General features: G+C 41.7%; 1 protein-coding gene across 2 annotated transcripts in view; it reads left to right on the top strand.

The window, feature by feature from the left end:
• Positions 1-2623: 2623 nt before the first annotated feature.
• The window catches only part of cox11 (cytochrome c oxidase assembly homolog 11 (yeast)), a 32680-nt gene continuing 15625 nt past the window's right edge, over positions 2624-19678 (top strand). Inside the window, exon 1 of one of the 2 annotated variants that reach the window (XM_070448623.1) lies at positions 2624-2901. The gene's annotated coding sequence lies outside the window, so the exon portion shown is untranslated. Of the gene's footprint in view, positions 2902-15609; positions 15669-19678 lie in introns of those variants that run through there. The other variant, XM_024008254.3, reaches the window with a different exon arrangement.

The following is a 19678-nucleotide window of genomic DNA, read 5'->3' as shown; positions in this document are numbered from 1 at the left end:
ATACTCAACTAGTCTAAAGGCCAGTTTTATTGCTTCTTTAATCAGAACAACAGTTTTCAGCTGTGCTAACATAATTGCATAATTTCTAATGGTCAATTAGCCTTTTAAAATGATACATTTGGATTACCTAACACAATGTGCCATTGGAACACAGGAATGATGGATTATGATAATGGGCCTCTGTACGCCTATGTAGATATTCCATTAAGAATCAGACATTTCCAGCTACAATAGTCATTTACAACATTAACAATGTCTACACTGTATTTCTGATCAATTTGATGTTATTTTAATGGACAAAAAATGTGCTTTTCTTTCAGAAACAAGGACATTTCTAAGTGACCCCAAACTTTTGAACGGTAGTGTAAGTAGGAAAAATGTATGTACAGCAGTAGTTACATAGGATGAGCTATGTCAAGAATACAGCATGTATTGGGAATGGCGCCGGAGGAGATGGCTGCCGTTTTACGGGCTCCTAACCAACTGTGCCATTTTGTGTGGTTGTTTGCAACTTATTTTGTACATAATGTTTCTGCCACCGTCTCTTATGACCGAAAAGAGCTTCTGGATATCAGAACATCGATTACTCACCTCGAACTGGACAATGATTTGATCTTTAACGAGTCAGACACAAAGGATTTACTCCAGATACCAGACCAGGCCCAAATCCCTGTCATTCGCATGAACAAAAGACGACGAATACAGGGGACACAGGTCCGGGTGCCTTGTTAGAATTCGTCGGCGAGTGGGTAACCCGCCTCCACCATCCATCCTATTGGCCAACGTGCAATCATTGGAGAATAAACTGGATGAGCTCCATTCAAGACTATTAAAAACTGTAATATCTTATGTTTCAAGAGTTGTGTATGAATGACGACATGGATAATATACAGTTGCCGGCAGGACAGAACAGCTGACTCCGGTAAGACAAGGGATGTCGGTCTGTGTCTATTTGTCAATAACAGCTGGTGCGCGAAATCAAATATTAAGGAAGTCTCAAGGTTTTGCTCGCCTGAGGTAGAGTATCTCATCATAAGCTGTAGGCCACACTATTTACCAAGAGAGTTTTCATCTATATTTTTCGTAGCTGTCTATATACCAGCACACACCGATGCTGGCACTAAGACCGCAGTCAATGAGCTGTATAAAGCCATAAGCAAACAAGAAAATGCTCATCCAGAGGCGGCACTCCTAGTGGCCGGGGAAGTTAATGCAGGGAAACTTAAATCCGTTTTAACCCAAAACATTGTGTATATTTTTTTAAACTATTTATTTATTTTTTCTCCCCAATTTCATGATTTCCATTTTTTTTTTCTTTATCTGAAGTACTTTGAAAGGCTGCTCATGGCTCACATCAACACCATCATCCCAGAAACCCTAGACCCACTCCAATTTGCATACCGCCCCAACAGATCCACAATTTGCACACTGCCCTTTCCCACCTGGACAAAAAAAACACCTATGTGAGAATGCTGTTCATTGACTACAGCTCAGCATTCAACACCATAGTGCCCACAAAGCTCATCACTAAGCTAAGGACCCTGGGACTAAACACCTCCTTCTGCAACTGGATCCTGGACTTCCTGTCCCCATTCACATCGATGGGGCTGTAGTGGAGTGGGTTGAGAGTTTCAAGTTCTTTGTTTCCCACATCACCAACAAACTATCATGGTTCAAACACACCAAGAATGTCGGGAAGAGGGCACGACAATGCCTTTTCCCCCTCGGGAGACTGAAAAGATTTGGCATGCGTCCCCAGATTCTCAAAAAGTTCTACAGCCGCACCATCGAGAGCATCCTGACCAGTTGCATCACCGCTTGGTATGGCAACTGCTCGACATCCGACCGTAAGGCACTACAGAGGGTAGTGCATACAGCCCAGTACATCACTGGGGCCAAGTTTCCTGCCATCCAGGACCTATATACTAGGCGGTGTTAGAGGAAGGCCCAAAAAATTGTCAAAGACTCCAGTCACCCAAGTTATAGACTGTTCTCTCTGCTACCGCACAGCAAGCTGAAACCGGAGCGCCAAGTCTAGGTCCAAAAGGCTCCTTAACAGCTTCTACCCCCAAGCCATAAGACTGCTGAACAATTAATCAAAGATTTGGCATGGGTCCTCAGATCCTCAAAAAGTTAATCAAATGGCTATTTGCATTGACACCCCCCCTTTTTTCCCCTTGGAGCTCTGCTACTCACTGTTTATTATACAGTATATCCAGTCACTTTACTAACCTGTACCCCCGCTCATTGACTCGGTACCAGTACCCCCTGTATAATTGTTATTTTATTTTATTGTTGCTCTTATTTTTTACTTTAGTTTATTTAGTCAATACTTTTCTTAACTCTTATTTTTCTTAAAACTGCATTGTTGGTTAAGGGCTTGTAAGTAAGCATTTCGAGTAAGGTCTACACCTGTTGTATGTGACAAATAACATTTGATTTGATGTACAGTGGGGCAAAAAAGTATTTAGTCAGCCACCAATTGTGCAAGTTTTCCCACTTAAAAAGATGAGAGAGGCCTGTAATTTTCATCATAGGTACACTTCAACTATGACAGACAAAATGAGAAGAAAAAAAATCCAGAAAATCACATTGTAGGATTTTGAATGAATTTATTTGCAAATTATGGTGGAAAATAAGTATTTGGTCACCTACAAACAAGCAAGATTTCTGGCTCTCACAGACCTGTAACTTCTTCTTTAAGAGGCTCCTCTGTCCTCCACTCGTTACCTGTATTAATGGCACCTGTTTGAACTTGTTATCAGTATAAAAGACACCTGTCCACAACCTCAAACAGTCACACTCCAAACTCCACTATGGCCAAGACCAAAGAGCTGTCAAAGGACACCAGAAACAAAATTGTAGACCTGCACCAGATTGGGAAGACTGAATCTGCAATAGGTAAGCAGCAGTAGAGCAGAGTACATTAGAGTAAAGTAGGGTACAGTACACTATACTTTACTGTACTCTACTGTGTTGTACTGTACTTTTCTTTACTGTACTGTGTACTGAACTGTAATATGTTGTGCTCTACTGTACTGTATTGTGCTGTACTGTGCTATTCAAACTTGTGAAACATAGATGTCTATGATTGGTTCAAATTTGATCCGGTCCGGACCAAATCTGAACCAATTATAGACTTCTATGTTTGGGCCAAATCAAAGCCGGTCTGGACCGGACCAAGTCTGAACTAATTATAGACATCTATGGACCAAATATATAGTCTGGTCCGGATGTCTGTGGACGTTGAAATCAAGGGCAGTCCAGACCGGACCAAATCTGAATCAAACGTATATATTTGCCGACCTTTCACTCATTTGTGCTTTACTTGGATGACATTGTCATGAAAAGAAAAAAATCCGTATTTCTACGGCCTATGTTGGCCCTGCTCAGGACTCTGTATTGAACTGACCCTGTAAGTAGCAGTGGAAAAGGGTTCAGCAAGAGGTTCGACATTCCAGATTTAGGAAGAGCTGACCTGGTTCTGACTTTCCTCTCCTTCCTCTCCCCATCTCCTCTGCCTCTTCTTTCAATTCCTATTGATTCCCTTCCCCCTCTCACTTCATCATTACCACCTCCTTTTCCTGTCTTTTATTTTCCTTCTCCTGTCTACCCTCCTCTCTCCTTATCTCCTCTTCTCTCCACCCCTACCCATCTATCCTTTCCTCTCCTGTCATTTCTGTGTTCTCCTCCAGCCCCCTCCCCCTTTCCCCTCCCATCTTGTCCTCTCCTCCCTCTTCTGCTCTTCCCCATCCCCTGCCCCCTTCACAACAAAAGCCCACATTTCTAAATTTAGCCCAGGAGATTACACTGACCAATAGACAATGACCAAGACGGACAGTCACTGTCTTCAAAGTCTCATAGCAAGATATCTAAACAGCTATTGTTCCTGAAACCTACGAAAGACTATTATAAAAACACCCTATAGCCTACATTACCACATATAGAACCCTTTATCAATAAACAGTGAATGAGTCATTATAGTGCGTTATTGGCGGAGTAGCGATGAAAAAGTTCCGTTCTTCCTCCTGCTGCAACAGTAATATGGTAATACAGGATAGGCCAGCACCGGTCACAGGGCTCTAGCTGCTATAGGCTACTGGTTTGGGCAACTGGTGGCCCTCCCCCTTTTGTAGGCCTGCGGACAAATTTCCAACCAAAATAATAATAATAATATATATAAAGTACCAATAAAAACTTTGGACACACCTCCTCATTCCAGGGTTTCTCTTTATTTTCACTATTATTCTACAATGTAGAAAACAGTACAAATAAAGAAAAACCCTTGAATGAGTAGGTGTGTCTAAACCTTTGACTGGTACTGTATATTATCTTATTAGGACATTCATTCTATGGACGCAGTGCTAGTGACGATGGATTCAGTGGATTAAACCACAATGGCCTAGTAGTATTGTGTGGTGGTCTACTCAGCTAAACAGAGATCAGGCAGACCAGACGTTTACCTTCTTCTTGGTGGTGAGGATGCATCTCAGGGCAGTCCTCAACTGGCAGCTTCATTAAGTAGTACCCGCAAAACACCAGTCTCAACGTCAACAGTGAAGAGGTGACTCTGGGATGCTGGCCTTCTAGGCAGAGTTCCTCTGTCCAGTGTCTTTGTTCTTTTGTCCATCTTAATCTTTTATTTTTATTGGCCAGTCTGAGATATGGCTTTTTCTTTGCAACTCTGTCTAGAAGGCCAGCATTTTAAAATTATAAAATTGGATTACCTAACACAACGTGCCATTGGAACACAGGAGTGATGGTTGCTGATAATGGGCCTCTGTACGCCTATGTATATATATTCCAAAATCTGCCGTTTCCAGCTACAATAGTCATTTACAACATTAACAATGTCTACATTGTATTTCTGATCAATTTGATGTCATTTTAATGGACAAAAAAAAATGCTTTTCTTTCAAAAACAAGGACATTTCTAAGTGACCCCAAACTTCTGAACGGTAGTGTATATATAAACTCAGCAAAAAGAGAAACGTCCCCTTTTCAGGTCTTACGAAGATAATTTGTAAAAATCCAAATAACTTCACAGATCTTCATTGTAAAGGGTTTATACACTGTTTCCCATACTTGTTCAATGAACCATAAACAATGAATGAACACGCACCTGTGCAACGGTTGTTAAGACACTAACAGCTTACAGATGGTAGGCAATTAAGGTCACAGTTATCAAAACTTAGGACACTAAAGGGGCCTTTCTACTGACTCTGAAAGACACCAAAAGAAAGATGCCCAGGGTCCCTACTCATTTGCATGAATGTGCCTTAGGCATGCTGCAAGGAGGTATGAGGACTGTAGATGTGGCCAGGGCAATAAATTGCAAGACAGCGCTACAGGGAGACAGTACGGACAGCTGATCGTCCTCGCAGTGACCTACCACGTGTAACAACACCTGCACAGGATCGGTACATCCGAACAACACACCTGCGGGACAGGTACTGGATGGAAAGAACAACTGCCTGAGTTACACCAGGAATGCACAATCCCTCCATCAGCGCTCAGATTGTCCGCAATAGGCTGAGAGAGGCTGGACTGAGGGCTTGTAGGCCTGTTGTAAGGCAGGTCCTCACCAGACATCACCAGCAACAACGTTGCCTACGGGCACAAACCCACCGTCGCTGGACATCCTCCTCCCTCATGTGGTACCCTTCCTGCAGGCTCATCCTGACATGACCCTCCAGCATGACAATGCCACCAGCCATACCCATACTGCTCGTTCTGTGCGTGATTTCCTGCAAGACAGGAATGTCAGTGTTCTGCCATGGCCAGCAAAGAGCCCGGATCTCAATCCCATTGAGCACGTCTGGAACCTTTTGGATCGGAGGGTGAAGGCTAGGGCCATTCCCCGCATGAAATGTCCGGGAACTTGCAGGTGCCTTGGTGGAAGAGTGGGGTGACATCTCACAGTAAGAACTGGCAAATTTGGTGCAGTCCATGAGGAGGAGGTACACTGCAGTACTTAATGCAGCTGGTGGCCACACCAGATACTGACTGTTACTTTTGACCCCCCTTTGTTCAGTTTATGTCTCAGTTGTTGAATCTTGTTATGTTCATACAAATATTTACACATGTTAAATTTGCTGAAAATAAACACAGTTGATATGAGAGGACGTTTCTTTTTTTGCTGAGTTATATATATATATTGGAATAATAAAATGCTTTCAGTGTTAAAACTTCTTATGGCTGCAATCCCGTTAACGGGATCGATATGACAACAGCCAGTGAAAGTGCAGGTCGCCAAATTCAAACAACAGAAATCTCATAATTAAAATTCCTCAAACATGCATTTATCTTATACCATTTTAAAGGTAATCTTGTTGTTAATCCCACCAAAGTGTCCGACTTCAAATAGGCTTTACAGCTAAAGCACCACAAACGATTATGTTAGGTCACCGCAAAATCACAGAAAAACACAGCCATTTTCCCAGCCAAAGACAGGAGTCACAAAAAGCAGAAATAGAGATAAAATGAATCACTAACCTTTGATGATCTTCATCAGATGACACTCATAGGACTTCATGTTACACAATACATATATGTCTTGTTCGATTAAGTTAATATTTATATCCAAAAACCTCAGTTTACATTGGTGCCATGTTCAGAAATGCCTCCAAAATATCCGGAGAAATTGCAGAGAGCCGCATCAAATAACATAAATACTCATCATAAACGTTGATGAAAGATACATGTTTTACATAGAATTAAAGATACACTTGTTCTTAATGCAACCGCTGTGTTAGATTTCAAAAAGCTTTACGGCAAAAGCACAATATTCAATCATCTGAGAACAGCGTTCAGCCACAAAAGGAAGCCATACAGTTACCCGCCAAATTGTGCAGTCAACAAAACTCATAAATAGTATTATAAATCTTCACTTACCTTTGCTGATTTTCATCGGAATGCACTCCCAGGACTCCCACAAGAAATGTTTGTTTTGTTCAGAAATGTTTGTTTTGTTCGGTAATGTCCATCATTTATGTCCAAATATCTATTTGTGTTTGGTAAACAAATCCAAAGTCAGGAAGCGCTTTCACTAAAAGCAGACGAAATGTCAAAAAGTTCCGTAACAGTCAGTAGAAACATGTCAAACGATGTATTGAATCAATCTTTAGAATGTTTTTAACAAATCTTCAATAACATTCCAACCGGAGAATTCCATTGACTTCAGATGTGTGATGGAACAGAGCTCCCTCTCATGTGAATGCGCATGGTCAGAGCATGGTCATGTCATGGTAGACCTGACTCATTCCCGTCTCCTTCGGCCCCACTTCACAGTAGAGGCATCAGACAAGGTTCTACAGACTGTTGACATCTAGTGGAAGCCGTAGGAAGTGCAAACTGATCCATATCCCACTGTGTATTCAATAGGGGCTGGGTTGAAAATCGACCAACCTCAGATTTCCCACTTCCTGTTTGGATTTCTTCTCAGCCATATGAGTTCTGTTATACTCACAGACATCATTCAAACAGTTTTAGAAACTTCAGAGTGTTTTCTATCCAATACTAATAATAATATGCATATATTAGCAACTGGGACTGAGGAGTAGGCAGTTTACTCTGGGCACCTCTGGGCACCTTTCATCCAAGCTACTCAATACTGCCTCTGCAACCATAAGAAGTTTTAAACGACTAAAACCAGATATAAAGTATGTAGAAAAAAAGATAATGGAGCTATGTATTATAAGTAATATAATCTTTGAGAACTAACAACCAGTCAGGGAGAATGAAAAATTCCCAAAATGTCATGGTATATTTTAGATTTTGTTATAAATTTTAAGTCACTTAGATAGTAAAAGAACAACGCAAAAGCCATGCAAAATGTGTAGAATTCCAGAAAACTAGCTTTAAACTGTCAAATGTTCTCTCCGCCCCATGACAAAATGTGCAGAATTGCAGGAAATTAGCTTTATAACAGAAAAATGTTGTCTATGCAGCCAAGAGGCGGGCCTGTGAAATGTTTGGTCGGAGACCGCACCATTGGCCACGCCCACTACCCTGCTCCCCCCCCTACGGTAACTTTGCCACTGCTGCTGAAAAATATCCTAGGGAAAACACTGGTGATTGTTTTCAATCAAAATGGTAATAAAAAAAATACAAATAAATGCTTCTTAGCTAGAGCAATTTCTCAAGCAAGAATTTTGCTAGGGCTGTCTGGGAGTGGTCTGAGTGGGGAGGAGAAAACTGAAAACTAGCTGTTATTGGCAGAGAGGTTTGGAACTCTTTCTTATTGGTTAATTAGCTAATTTGCCACCGGGTGATGTCACCAGCCAGGTCAAAACTCCCTCCCACCAAAACAGGCTGAAATTGCAGGTGGTCTTTTCAAACCGCTCTTAAGCTAAAAGGGCATTGTCATCATTTTCACAATTTCACAGTATTATTCAAACCTCATAGTGTAGAAATATATATATATAATATAGTATATATCAGTGGGGAGAACAAGTATTTGATACACTGCCGATTTTGCAGGTTTTCCTACTTACAAAGCATGTAGAGGTCTGTCATTTTTATCATAGGTACACTTCAACTGTGAGAGACGGAATCTAAAACAAAAATCCAGAAAATCACATTGTATGATTTTTAAGTAATTAATTTGCATTTTATTGCATGACATAAGTATTGATCACTACCAACCAGTAAGAATTCCGGCTCTCACAGACCTGTTAGTTTTTCTTTAGAAGCCCTCCTGTTCTCCACTCATTACCTGTATTAACTGCACCTGTTTGAACTCGTTACCTGTATAAAAGACACCTGTCACACACTCAATCAAACAGACTCCAACCTCTCCACAATGGCCAAGACCAGAGAGCTGTGTAAGGACATCAGGGATAAATTGTAGACCTGTACAAGGCTGGATGGGCTACAGGACATAAGCCAAGCAGCTTGGTGAGAAGGCAACAACTGTTGGCACAAATTATTAGAAAATGGAAGAAGTTCAAGATGACGGTCAATCACCTCCGGTCTGGGGCTCCATGCAAGATCTCACCTCGTGGGGCATCAATGATCATGAGGAATGTGAGGGATCAGCCCAGAACTACACGGCAGGACTGGTCAATGACCTGAAGAGAGCTGGGACCACAGTCTCAAAGAAAACCATTAGTAACACACTACGCCGTCATGGATTAAAATCCTGCAGAGCACGCAAGGTCCCCTGCTCAAGCCAGCGCATGTCCCAGGCCCGTCTGAAGTTTGCCAATGACCATTCTGGATGATCCAGAGGAGGAATGGGAGAAGGTCATGTGGTCTGATGAGACAAAATAGAGCTTTTTGGCTCTAAACTCCACTCGCCGTGTTTGGAGGAATAGAAGAATGAGTACAACCCCAAGAACACCATCCCAACCGTGAAGCATGGAGGTGGAAACATCATTCTTTGGGGATGCTTTCTGCAAAGGGGACAGGACAACTGCACCGTATTGAGGGGAGGATGGATGGGGCCATGTATCGCGAGATCTACACCAACAACCTCCTTCCCTCAGTAAGAGCATTGAAGATGGGTCGTGGCTGGGTCTTCCAGCATGACAACGACCGAAACACACAGCCAGGGCAACTAAGGAGTGGCTCCGTAAGAAGCATCTCAAGGTCCTGGAGTGGCCTAGCCAGTCTCCAGACCTGAACCCAATAGAAAAGGTAGCCGAAAGTCCGTATTGCCCAGCGACAGCCCCGAAACCTGAGGATCTGGAGAAGGTCTGTATGGAGGAGTGGCCAAAATCCCTGCTGCAGTGTGTGCAAACCTGGTCAAGAACTACAGGAAACGTATGATCTCTGTATTGCAAACTAAGGTTTCTGTACCAAATATTAAGTTCTGCTTTTCTGATGTATCAAATACTTATGTCATGCAATAAAATGCAAATTATTACTTAAAAATCATACAATGTGATTTTCTGGATTTTTGTTTTAGATTCCGTCTCTCATCAGTTGAAGTGTACCTATGATAAAAATTACAGACCTCTACATGCTTTGTAAGTAGGAAAACCTGCAAAATCATCAGTGTATCAAATACTTGTTCTCCCCACTGTATATATATATATATAGCAACAGAGGAGCAACAGAGGACGAAAATGAGAAAGATGGACATACCAATATAGTAGAGATAGCCCATCGAATCGTTCTGCCTCCTTAGGCAGCAGTGGCATCGCAGGGAAAGAGAAACTGATTCACTTTCTCTCACAGACAAACACACACACACGGACAGAGGGCGATAGACTGACACCCACACAGACACACACACACACAAATATTACAGAGCCATGGAAGATGACAGCAGTCAGTTGTTTGGAGGAAATGAGATGAGGCGCTAGCAGTTCAAACAGGGTCGGTGCTGTGTAACTGCAGAGAGAGAGAGAAAGAGACAGATTGAAATCCGACTAGACTGAGAGAGAACACGCCTGCCTACCTTTGCCACTAATCCCTCCTGATACCCGTCTCTCACTGGCTGCCTCCCCTCACCTCTCCTTCCACTGTCGCTGGGCGTCAGGGAGCGTTACACACACAATCTAAGAAACACACACAACACACCCACATACTCACCTGAGCTGTACCTCTGTCCAATAAGCTATCATGGAGCGACAGATGGACTGACAGGACGGAGAACAGAAAAACAAATAGGTAAAACTACGCAACCATGCAATTAGGGAAAGAGAGATGGAATAAAAATGTATGAAAAACAGAAAGGACAAGAAAGACAACAATGTTAAGCTGAGGTCCCTGTGGAGAGAGAGCCTAATGGGTAATACTAAACTACTCTAATTCCATGTGTCTCTGTCTACTACAACTAGTCATTTACAAGGTGAGTCATTTACTAGGATTCAATTGACGCACCAGCGCGTCAATCTAATTGACATCATAAAAAATCCCCATCAAAATCCGTCTATTTAAGCTTATGGTTTATTAAACTAGAGATGTATCTGGTGTTTTGTATGAGATGCGTCTCAATCCACCACTTGTCGGCCTTCTGCATTGGCGGTGGAAAGTGGCAGAGCTACAGGGCTGTTTGTCAGACCAACAGACATCACGAAAATAGGATTTCTCACAAAAACATCTGTTTGGGATGAGACTCTCATAGACATTATGGTGTTCGTCGTTTTGCTCTACGACCCCCACAAGCGTCACAGGACTCTCTGAAGGTAACCCAGTACCAGTTTAACTGATGGAAGTAGTTTTGTGCCAACAAAAAAAAGGGGGTTAAAAATGTGTCCAAAAAAAGTATATTTCCTGAGCTTTGTTATATCTGCTATATAGGACAGACGCTTAAAAACCTTATTCCTCAATATTTATTTTTTTATTGTCTTTTTTGCCATTTATGAATGTGTTATTCAATGTATTTCTATGGGCTATAGTAGTGAAGGCCAAATTCAATATTTTATCCCATTTTTATTCTTATTTCTTCTACCTACAGGCATCCTAAAATTCCATATCAAATAGCCAAATGATCCATGGTACGACCATCTTAAAACAATTCCATACGTTATCTTAGTAGAACCCCCCCCAGCCTGCTGGTGGCTTCGGTGATGGAGGCGAATCAGATAAGTAGGTACTAAAGTGCAAAAAGAGTTTTGTCATGTTATGTTGTTAGTAGATGATCAAAAATGAAGATAGCCAGTTATCTAAGTGCACCGGGCCATGCAAAACGAAGTTCACTCGGATTTAGGCTCGATCAACAATGCACATTTGCAGAAATTAATGATCAAATACCCATCGGATTAATGTCATTGTTTAGTTCAAAGTATGGCTTTATTTTGCTGAACCTCCTGATCTTTATTGGCCAATACAACTTGCAGGATGTCATGGTAGCCAATGTTTGTGTCAGACATTATACCTGGATTTACTGTTACTGCTGCTTGTAACGTTAGTACTCAGGTTAACATGTGGCGAGCTAAAGCTACCATCGGCCAACAACAGCGTTTTAGCCAGTTTGGTTATAGACGTTCAATGTCTACTATGATGGTAAAGGTTTATCTTGATTTTGTGTAACAGTACGAGAATATGCTGGACTGCTAATAAGTGATGTGTTTCAAGGCTGCTAGTGGTTAGCTAGTAGGGGTAAAGCCCAAATCACAGTCAGACGCCGTCAAAATTTGCATGCGAGAGTAGAGAGCGTCAATTCACACACTGCGTAGCATATGCCAACTTAATTGTCCCGAGAATCCATAATAAACAGTTGTATTTGCTATGTAGCCCTAGTGAATTATTGATTGTTGTTGTTACTTTTGACTCACCATATATGTCCTACGGGAGCCACTGTACCATCCTATTAAACTGTTATGTTAGCGCACGAACATGAGAACAGTAGTAGCTAATATACCCGAGCAGTTTATAAATAATTTAGCTAGTCTCGTTCATTCTACATAACAGTATTCTCTCGTGAAATTGGAGTTCCTTCGAATTTCCCAGCCATAGCCTGCCAAGGCTATATGCCTGTGATCGAAATCAACAAAGGTAGGCATAACATTATTGTTTTCAAATATGTATTGGCACTGGCAGTACTATTATCAAAACTAAATAGACACTATAACTTAGACACTGTAACGTAAAATCACGTAAACTCGTACATCGCCTTGGTCCGTACAATTGCCCTTATTTTAACGCCCCAAAAACGTAATACTTCCAGATCAACTGTAATGTCAATACCATTGTAAAGCACAATTTCTCCCCTTTCCAACAAAATCAATTACATGACCTAAACACTGCCCGTTTCTGCATAATTCAAGCAGGCAATGAGCCCCGTCGAGTCTTTTTAAAAATGGCGGGTGGGGAAGCGAAACTAATGCGTGATAGTGAGAAGCACAGATGTCGTGTGGGAAAATTGCTTTTTTCACTCGATCTGTCCAACTTATCACCTTATCGCCTCTAAAATGTAAATAAAAACATTATAAAGAGTTTATATAATGTGTCATTACATACCTATTTGAAGGTTTGTGTCGAATTTGAGTCGGGTTTTTAGGGCGGTGCTAAAGTGATCTTAGAAGTAAACAGCGGCTTTGAGAATGATGATCGCATGCAATGATGACGAAAAAATTACTAGGTATCCCCCTTACCCCCGTCACTGTCCATTTCTTGTTTTTAAAAGATGAGAGAAGTGCTACACCTGGTGGAGAGAGATTGTAAGACAGAAATAGTTGCTTTATGCGTGCTGTACGTTACGACATGACACGTCAAGATGTAACGGAGGGTCCGTTTTTTCAACTTTTCTCCAATACTATAGAGCCATTACCATGTCGATCAACGCTTGAATAGAAACCTAGTTCACACCCCCGATTTTGAAGTCAACACAGTCGCTACAGTCCCGTTAGTTTTCTTTGTAGCCTCGTTTGAATGTCGCGGTTACGCACATTTGTACGGAATGGGGTGAGTTTACGTTACATCACAGGATATGGTCAGATGATAAATTGGCTTTTTCAGAGTGTCAAAATATTTATTAAAAAACAATGAGGACTCGGTATGATGTGGGTCTTTTACCGTCTTATGTGGACAGTGGCTTCACTCCTGTCGTGTATTCACTCATGTGATCTTCTCTTGATGTCACTTTTCCGAACGCTTTTCCAACATTACTTCAGTCGAATTCTGATCAAATAAAATATCCCAAAATACAAATGTAAAGTTTTACTTGTCGTATTGAGACTTTTAGTTGGAAGGTTGAAACAAATCAGAATGTTTATTAACTGCAACCTAATTCTGCAATCTTCTCTTAAACAGTGATTAAACATAGGCAGTGTCAACCCGGTCTCAGAGCATTTTGTATTATTCTGTACGGAAATCCGACATACTCAATTTAGTATGACATGTTATGTTTCGTATGGTATTGTAACGACCCTGGGTTTATAAGCGCAGAAATCGACTCTGCGGCACGAGCATGCTTTTGCGGCACAGTCGATAGTGCGCCGGACCTCGGGCTAGAAGGTCAAGGGTTCGAGACCTGCTCCCTACGGTTTCATTACATTGGTGTCAGAAGTGATCGGACCTTGCATCCACGACAGTGCGTGTGCTTGGCCGGTGAGCGCGTTCCTGTAAGACGTAGAGTCGCAAGCTAGCGCGAGGACGCGCTCTTTGAAAAGAGGGAGTAGTGTAACGACCCTGGGTTTATAAGCACGGAAATCGACTCTGCCGCACGAGCATGCTTTTGCGGCACAGTCGATAGCGTTCCGGACCTCGGGCTAGAAGGTCGAAGGTTCGAGACCTGCTCCCTGCTGTTTCATTACAGTATGCATTAATTTGTGCATGTCCATTATCCATTTGTATATGTGACAAATTGCAATTCGTATGATACATTACAAATTCTGTGGCTGACGTTAGCTAGGCTAGAAGTTAGGGTTAAGGGTTAAGGTTAGGAGTTAGGTAAGGGTTAGCTAATATGCTAAGTAGTTGCAATGGAGCTAAAAAGTAGTAAGTAGTCTGCAAATTAGCTAAAATGCTAAAGTTGTCCATGATGAGATTTGAACACGAAACCTTTGAGTTGCTATACATTTGCGTTATACACCAACCTATCCAACCACCCTCCTTCATTTAAGTAATCTTCTGTCTTATGTAACCATACGAAACGTAACAATTACCAATTGAGTGTCTCGGATTACATTTACTATGTTATGTCTCGTCTATGAGACCAGGCTGGCAGTGTATATTCAACAGGCAGAAAAGAAATGGTGATGGACTGCGCTATTAGTATGCATAGGAGGCCTAGAGTATTGAAGTGCTATTCTGAACAGTTTTAAATCAATGTACAGGTAACTGCCAAAATAAGGAATACACCTGAGTAAATGAAGTGCTTGCTTCCACACAGGTGTGGTTCCTGAGTTAATTAGGATATTAACTTCCCATCATGCTTTGGGTCATGTATAAAAATGCTGGGCAGGCCATTATTTTGGCTACCATGGCTATGCTCCCATAAGATGACAATGCCGCCATCCAAAGGGCACGAGTGGTCACAATGTAAACCATATGCCATGGCCATCACAGTCACCAGATCTCAACCCAAATGAACACACATGGGAGATTTTGGAGCAGCACCTGAGACAGCGTTTTCCACCACCATCAACAAAACTAACCCTAACCCTAACCCTAACCCAACACCAAATTATGGAATTTCTTGTGGAAGAATGGTGTTGCATCCCTCCAATAGAGTTCCAGACACTTGTAGAATCTATGCCAAGGTGCACTGAAGCTGTTCTGGCTTGTGGTGGCCCAACGTCCTATTAAGACACTTTATGTTGATGCTAACCTTTATTTTGGCAGTTACCTGTAGCTATACTGTTTGTAATTGTTAAAGTGTGTAAAATCTATGTAACCTAACAAAGGTTCTTAGGATAGTCCTAAACCAGGGTCAAGACCTAATCTGGGCACTGCCGGTTACGGAAGTCACAATAATTAGGTTGTGTTGCATGCATCAACCAATTGTTGCGTACCACATCATCGACTGCGCCGTCGGGCACCAGATTGCTATGGCATACGATTTGGTAATGTTGCGTTTGTGACAAGTGGGAAGGTGGTATTTACCACATACGACTGTGAAGAATCCACTTGAACGCCCCTCTAACTCGTAATTACTGGTGGGAAACTCGTCTGTCTTCCTTGAGCTCCAACCTCGCTCCAACCTCTTCCACATGCTGAACTCTGACGTCACCTACTAAGGAAATGGCCTCTAAGAGCATTTTCAGCAGTTAAAGGTAACAAAACATTCTTTATAAAAAACAATGTATTAATATGGTTTTTGAACACGTATTTGTTTACAAGCGTGATAGCTGTACTTTTAGTTTATGGTTGCAGCAGCTTGTTGAAAATAAAGGAGAGCCGCACACTCTAGGAGCTCAGATGTAAAAATTTTATATCCAACGTTTCGACAGGCAAGCTGTCTTCATCAGGGTATAATCACAAACACTGCAGGGTGACTCGTTTATATAGTGTCAAAAGACACGCAGGTGTCTGTAATCATGGTCAAGTGTGGCCTAATATCATTGGTTAATTCTCAAATATTAAAATGACATACAAAGAACAGCATACAAAAAACAAATGGATAGCATACGACCATAGATTCATTTTAGACTACACAAGCTTACAAACAATTACAATGGCAAAAGTCACAATCACAAGAATGGCTTCAGATCAAAGTCTACGTTGAGACCGAAGGGAGCAAAGGTCTTTAAATTAAAGATCCAGGCAGCCTCTCGTTTTAACAATAAATTATCATATTATTTTCCTGACACTGGTCATAGACCCATACAAGATTACTTTGAATATAGCCAAAGGGAGCGTGATAAGATCATTGTTTCGGAGTCCTTTTTGACATGCCAGGAGGTAATTCTGACCTCTCGAAAGAACTGTTACATTTATCTAAGCGCCAGACGAGAACGCATCTAAATATAGTCACTCTTAGTGATTATGTGCGTCAAGGCATTATTCCACGGGGACTCAGGTGGCAAAAATAACCATCATTGGGACAGCGCACAGATGATTTCTGTGAGCGCATCCTGAACAAATGCTCTATTGATTTAATGACATTAATTGTTGACCAGTTGAAAAAGGATTTTATTGAAATGGATAAAACGATTAAAGACAAACGCACAGCTCTACAAATAGCTGTTAATGATGATGGCATATTCAATGAACTGATGAAAATTAACCAAGCGCTCCAGGACAAGTTGTCTACAGAAATAAAGGAACTTAAAAATCAAGAAATTCAACCAAGACAAAAAAGACAAGGCCGAGGATAAAGTCTACTTCTGGAGAAACCCTGACAAAGGAGGTCCTGCTCCTCCTCTCCATGGCAGACGCAGGAGGAATGACGCTTACTTCGATCCACCCCCATCTGACCAACACTCTACAACCAGCGCCTCATCGACTTCCAGTGGCAGTTTTTTATTCAACGAGAGACTGGGCCGACGGAAGAGCGGAGGTGGCCGCAGGCACGCACATCGACGAGATGCCGCACCCGACGGGGTAAGAAGAAACGACTATCAGAGACAGAGGAGACCATTCACACGGTCCCAGAACCCACGGGACTGAGTGTCTTTAATTTATCAAGCAAGATATTGAGCCCTGCCCATGTCTCCTTGCTTAATAAAGGGTTATATTTTGTGCCTACAACCCAGTCCAACGATTTTGATGTTACGGTAGACATGTTTAAGTTTTTTTTTTTTGAAACATCAGTTTAAGGGAATAATTTAGCTCCCCTAATCCTGACATTTCTATTGAACAAGTAGGTTACTCACCTGCACATACTCCGACTCATTTTAGAAGCAAGAGTTATTTTATACCTCCAGCCAATCGCAATCACTCTATCGAGACATATTGCAGACTTGTTGAAAAATATGTTGCTCATCTCCTTAAGAACAAACAGGAGTCCAAATCTTTTCATAATTTACCTAAGGATGAAAAACAGGCTTTGCTTGATTTACAATCCGATACGTCAGTCCTTACTCGCCCTGCTGATAATGGTGGGTCGGTTGTACTCATGGATAGGACAGTTTATGTAAATGAGTGTCATAGACAACTACTTGACAACACCTTTTACAAGAAACTCAGAAGTGACCCCACTTCCCAATTTCAGAATACTATCTTTACTGTCCTAGATGGGTATTTAAGTTCTGGTCAGATAACCAAAAAAGAACATGACTTTTTGCCTATACAACACCCTAAAATTGCCACTTTCTATACTTTGCCGAAATTACACAAGAATGTTACAAAACCTGCAGTGCTAGCTGTGCCACCAGAGATTCTGGGTTCGAGCCCAGGCTCTGTCGCAGCCGGCCGCGACCGGGAGGCCCATGGGGCGGCGCACAATTGGCCCAGTGTCGTCCGGGTTAGGGAGAGTTTGGCCGGCAGGGATATCCTTGTCTCATCGCGCACTAGCGACTCCTGTGGCGGGCCGGGCGCAGTGCACGCTGACCAGGTCTACAGGTGTACGGTGTTTCCTCCGACATATTGGTGCGGCTGGCTTCCGGGTTGGATGTGCATTGTGTCAAGACACCAGCAGTATGATCTCTATCATTGAATCTCTTGATCCTCTCCCTGAGAGGTTACTTTGATGTTGAGTCGTTATACACAAATATTCCACGAGGGCGATATTGTAGCTATGGAACATTTTCTTCTGCAACGTGACCCTAATGAACTACCTTCCTGCATTATAACATTGGCTGAAATAGTACTCACACACAACTACTTCATGTTTCTAAATGATTTCTTTATTCAGACGAAGGGTACTGCTATGGGATCCCCCCATGGCTCCTAACTATGCTAATTTGTATGTGGGTTACATGGAGAAACAGTCTCTTTTCAATCCTCAACAAAAAAAATCTTGCCTAACATCATTATTTGGAAACGGTATATTGATATTTTTGTTCTATGGAGGGGTGACACAAAACAGCTCCAGGCGTTTTATGCTTTTCTTAACTCCTGTTCTGAACATTTAAGATTTACTATGCAATCTGATACACGTCAAATTAGTTTTCTTGATCTTCTGATCTTATGTGAAAATAATGTTCTATACACTGATCTTTACAGGAAACCTACTGATCGTAACAGTTTGTTGAGGGCTGACAGTTGTCACCCACTTCCCTGGAAAAATAGTTTGCCCTACAGCCAATTCTGTCGCATCAAAAGAATTTGCAAAAAACAATCAGATTTCGACAGAACGCAAAGAAAATTCAAGGAGAGGGAGTACAAAAATGATTAGATTAATATTGCCATTGAAAAAATCCAAAACAAAACGAGACATGACCTTTTTCAAGGTCAGTCTCGCAAAAAGACGCATTATTGCGTTCTAGTTCTAACTACCCGCTATTCAAACTGCTCTGAAAAATTTAAGGGAATCGTTCACAAACATTGGCACATTCTAAAATCCGATGATAATCTCGGTAATGTGTTTTCGGACCTTCCCTTGGTCGTATTCTCGCGGGGCAGAAATCTGAGACCAATTGTTACACTCGGATTTACCACCCCAAGATATTCCTGAACAACGTCTATTTGCGCCCCTACTGGATGGAAATTACAAGTGTAATGGCTGTGCTCAATGCAATGGCACTTATAAATGTAGATCCTTAAAACACCCACAAACAGGGGAATCTATCCCAGTCAAAGGTGTTATTACGTGCTCCACTAAGGCAGTTATTTATCTTATAACTCGTCCTTGTGGTAAAAATTATGTGGGTAAAACAAAGCGCGAATTAAAAATACGTATCTCAGAGCATCGTAGCACCATTAGGTGCAAAAACTCGATTTACCCAGTTGCGGCCCACTTTTTGGAAGCAAACCACTCGATTTCGTCGCTGCGTTATATTAGCATCAAACTTGTCACCCTCCCTGGGAGAGGGGGTGACCTTGATAATTTATTGTTAAAATGAGAGGCTGCCTGGATCTTTAATTTAAAGACACTTGCTCCCTTCGGTCTCAACGTAGACTTTGATCTGAAGCCATTCTTGTGACTTTTGCCATTGTAATTGTTTGTAAGGTTGTGTACTCTAAAATGAATCTATGATCGTATGCTATCCATTTGTTTTTTGTATGGTGTTCTTTGTATGCCATTTTAATATTTGAGAATCAACCAATGATATTAGGCCACACTTGGCCATGATTACAGACACCTGTGTGTCTTTTGACACTATATAAACGAGTCGCCCTGCAGTGTTTGTGATTATACCCTGATGAAGACAGCTTGCCTTGTCGAAATGTTGGATATAAC

Source organism: Salvelinus sp. IW2-2015, linkage group LG18 (assembly GCF_002910315.2).
Source record: "Salvelinus sp. IW2-2015 linkage group LG18, ASM291031v2, whole genome shotgun sequence".
Taxonomy (NCBI): Eukaryota; Metazoa; Chordata; class Actinopteri; order Salmoniformes; family Salmonidae; genus Salvelinus; species Salvelinus sp. IW2-2015.
Note: the sequence above shows the minus strand (reverse complement) of the source record. Positions and strands in the feature narration are given on the sequence as shown.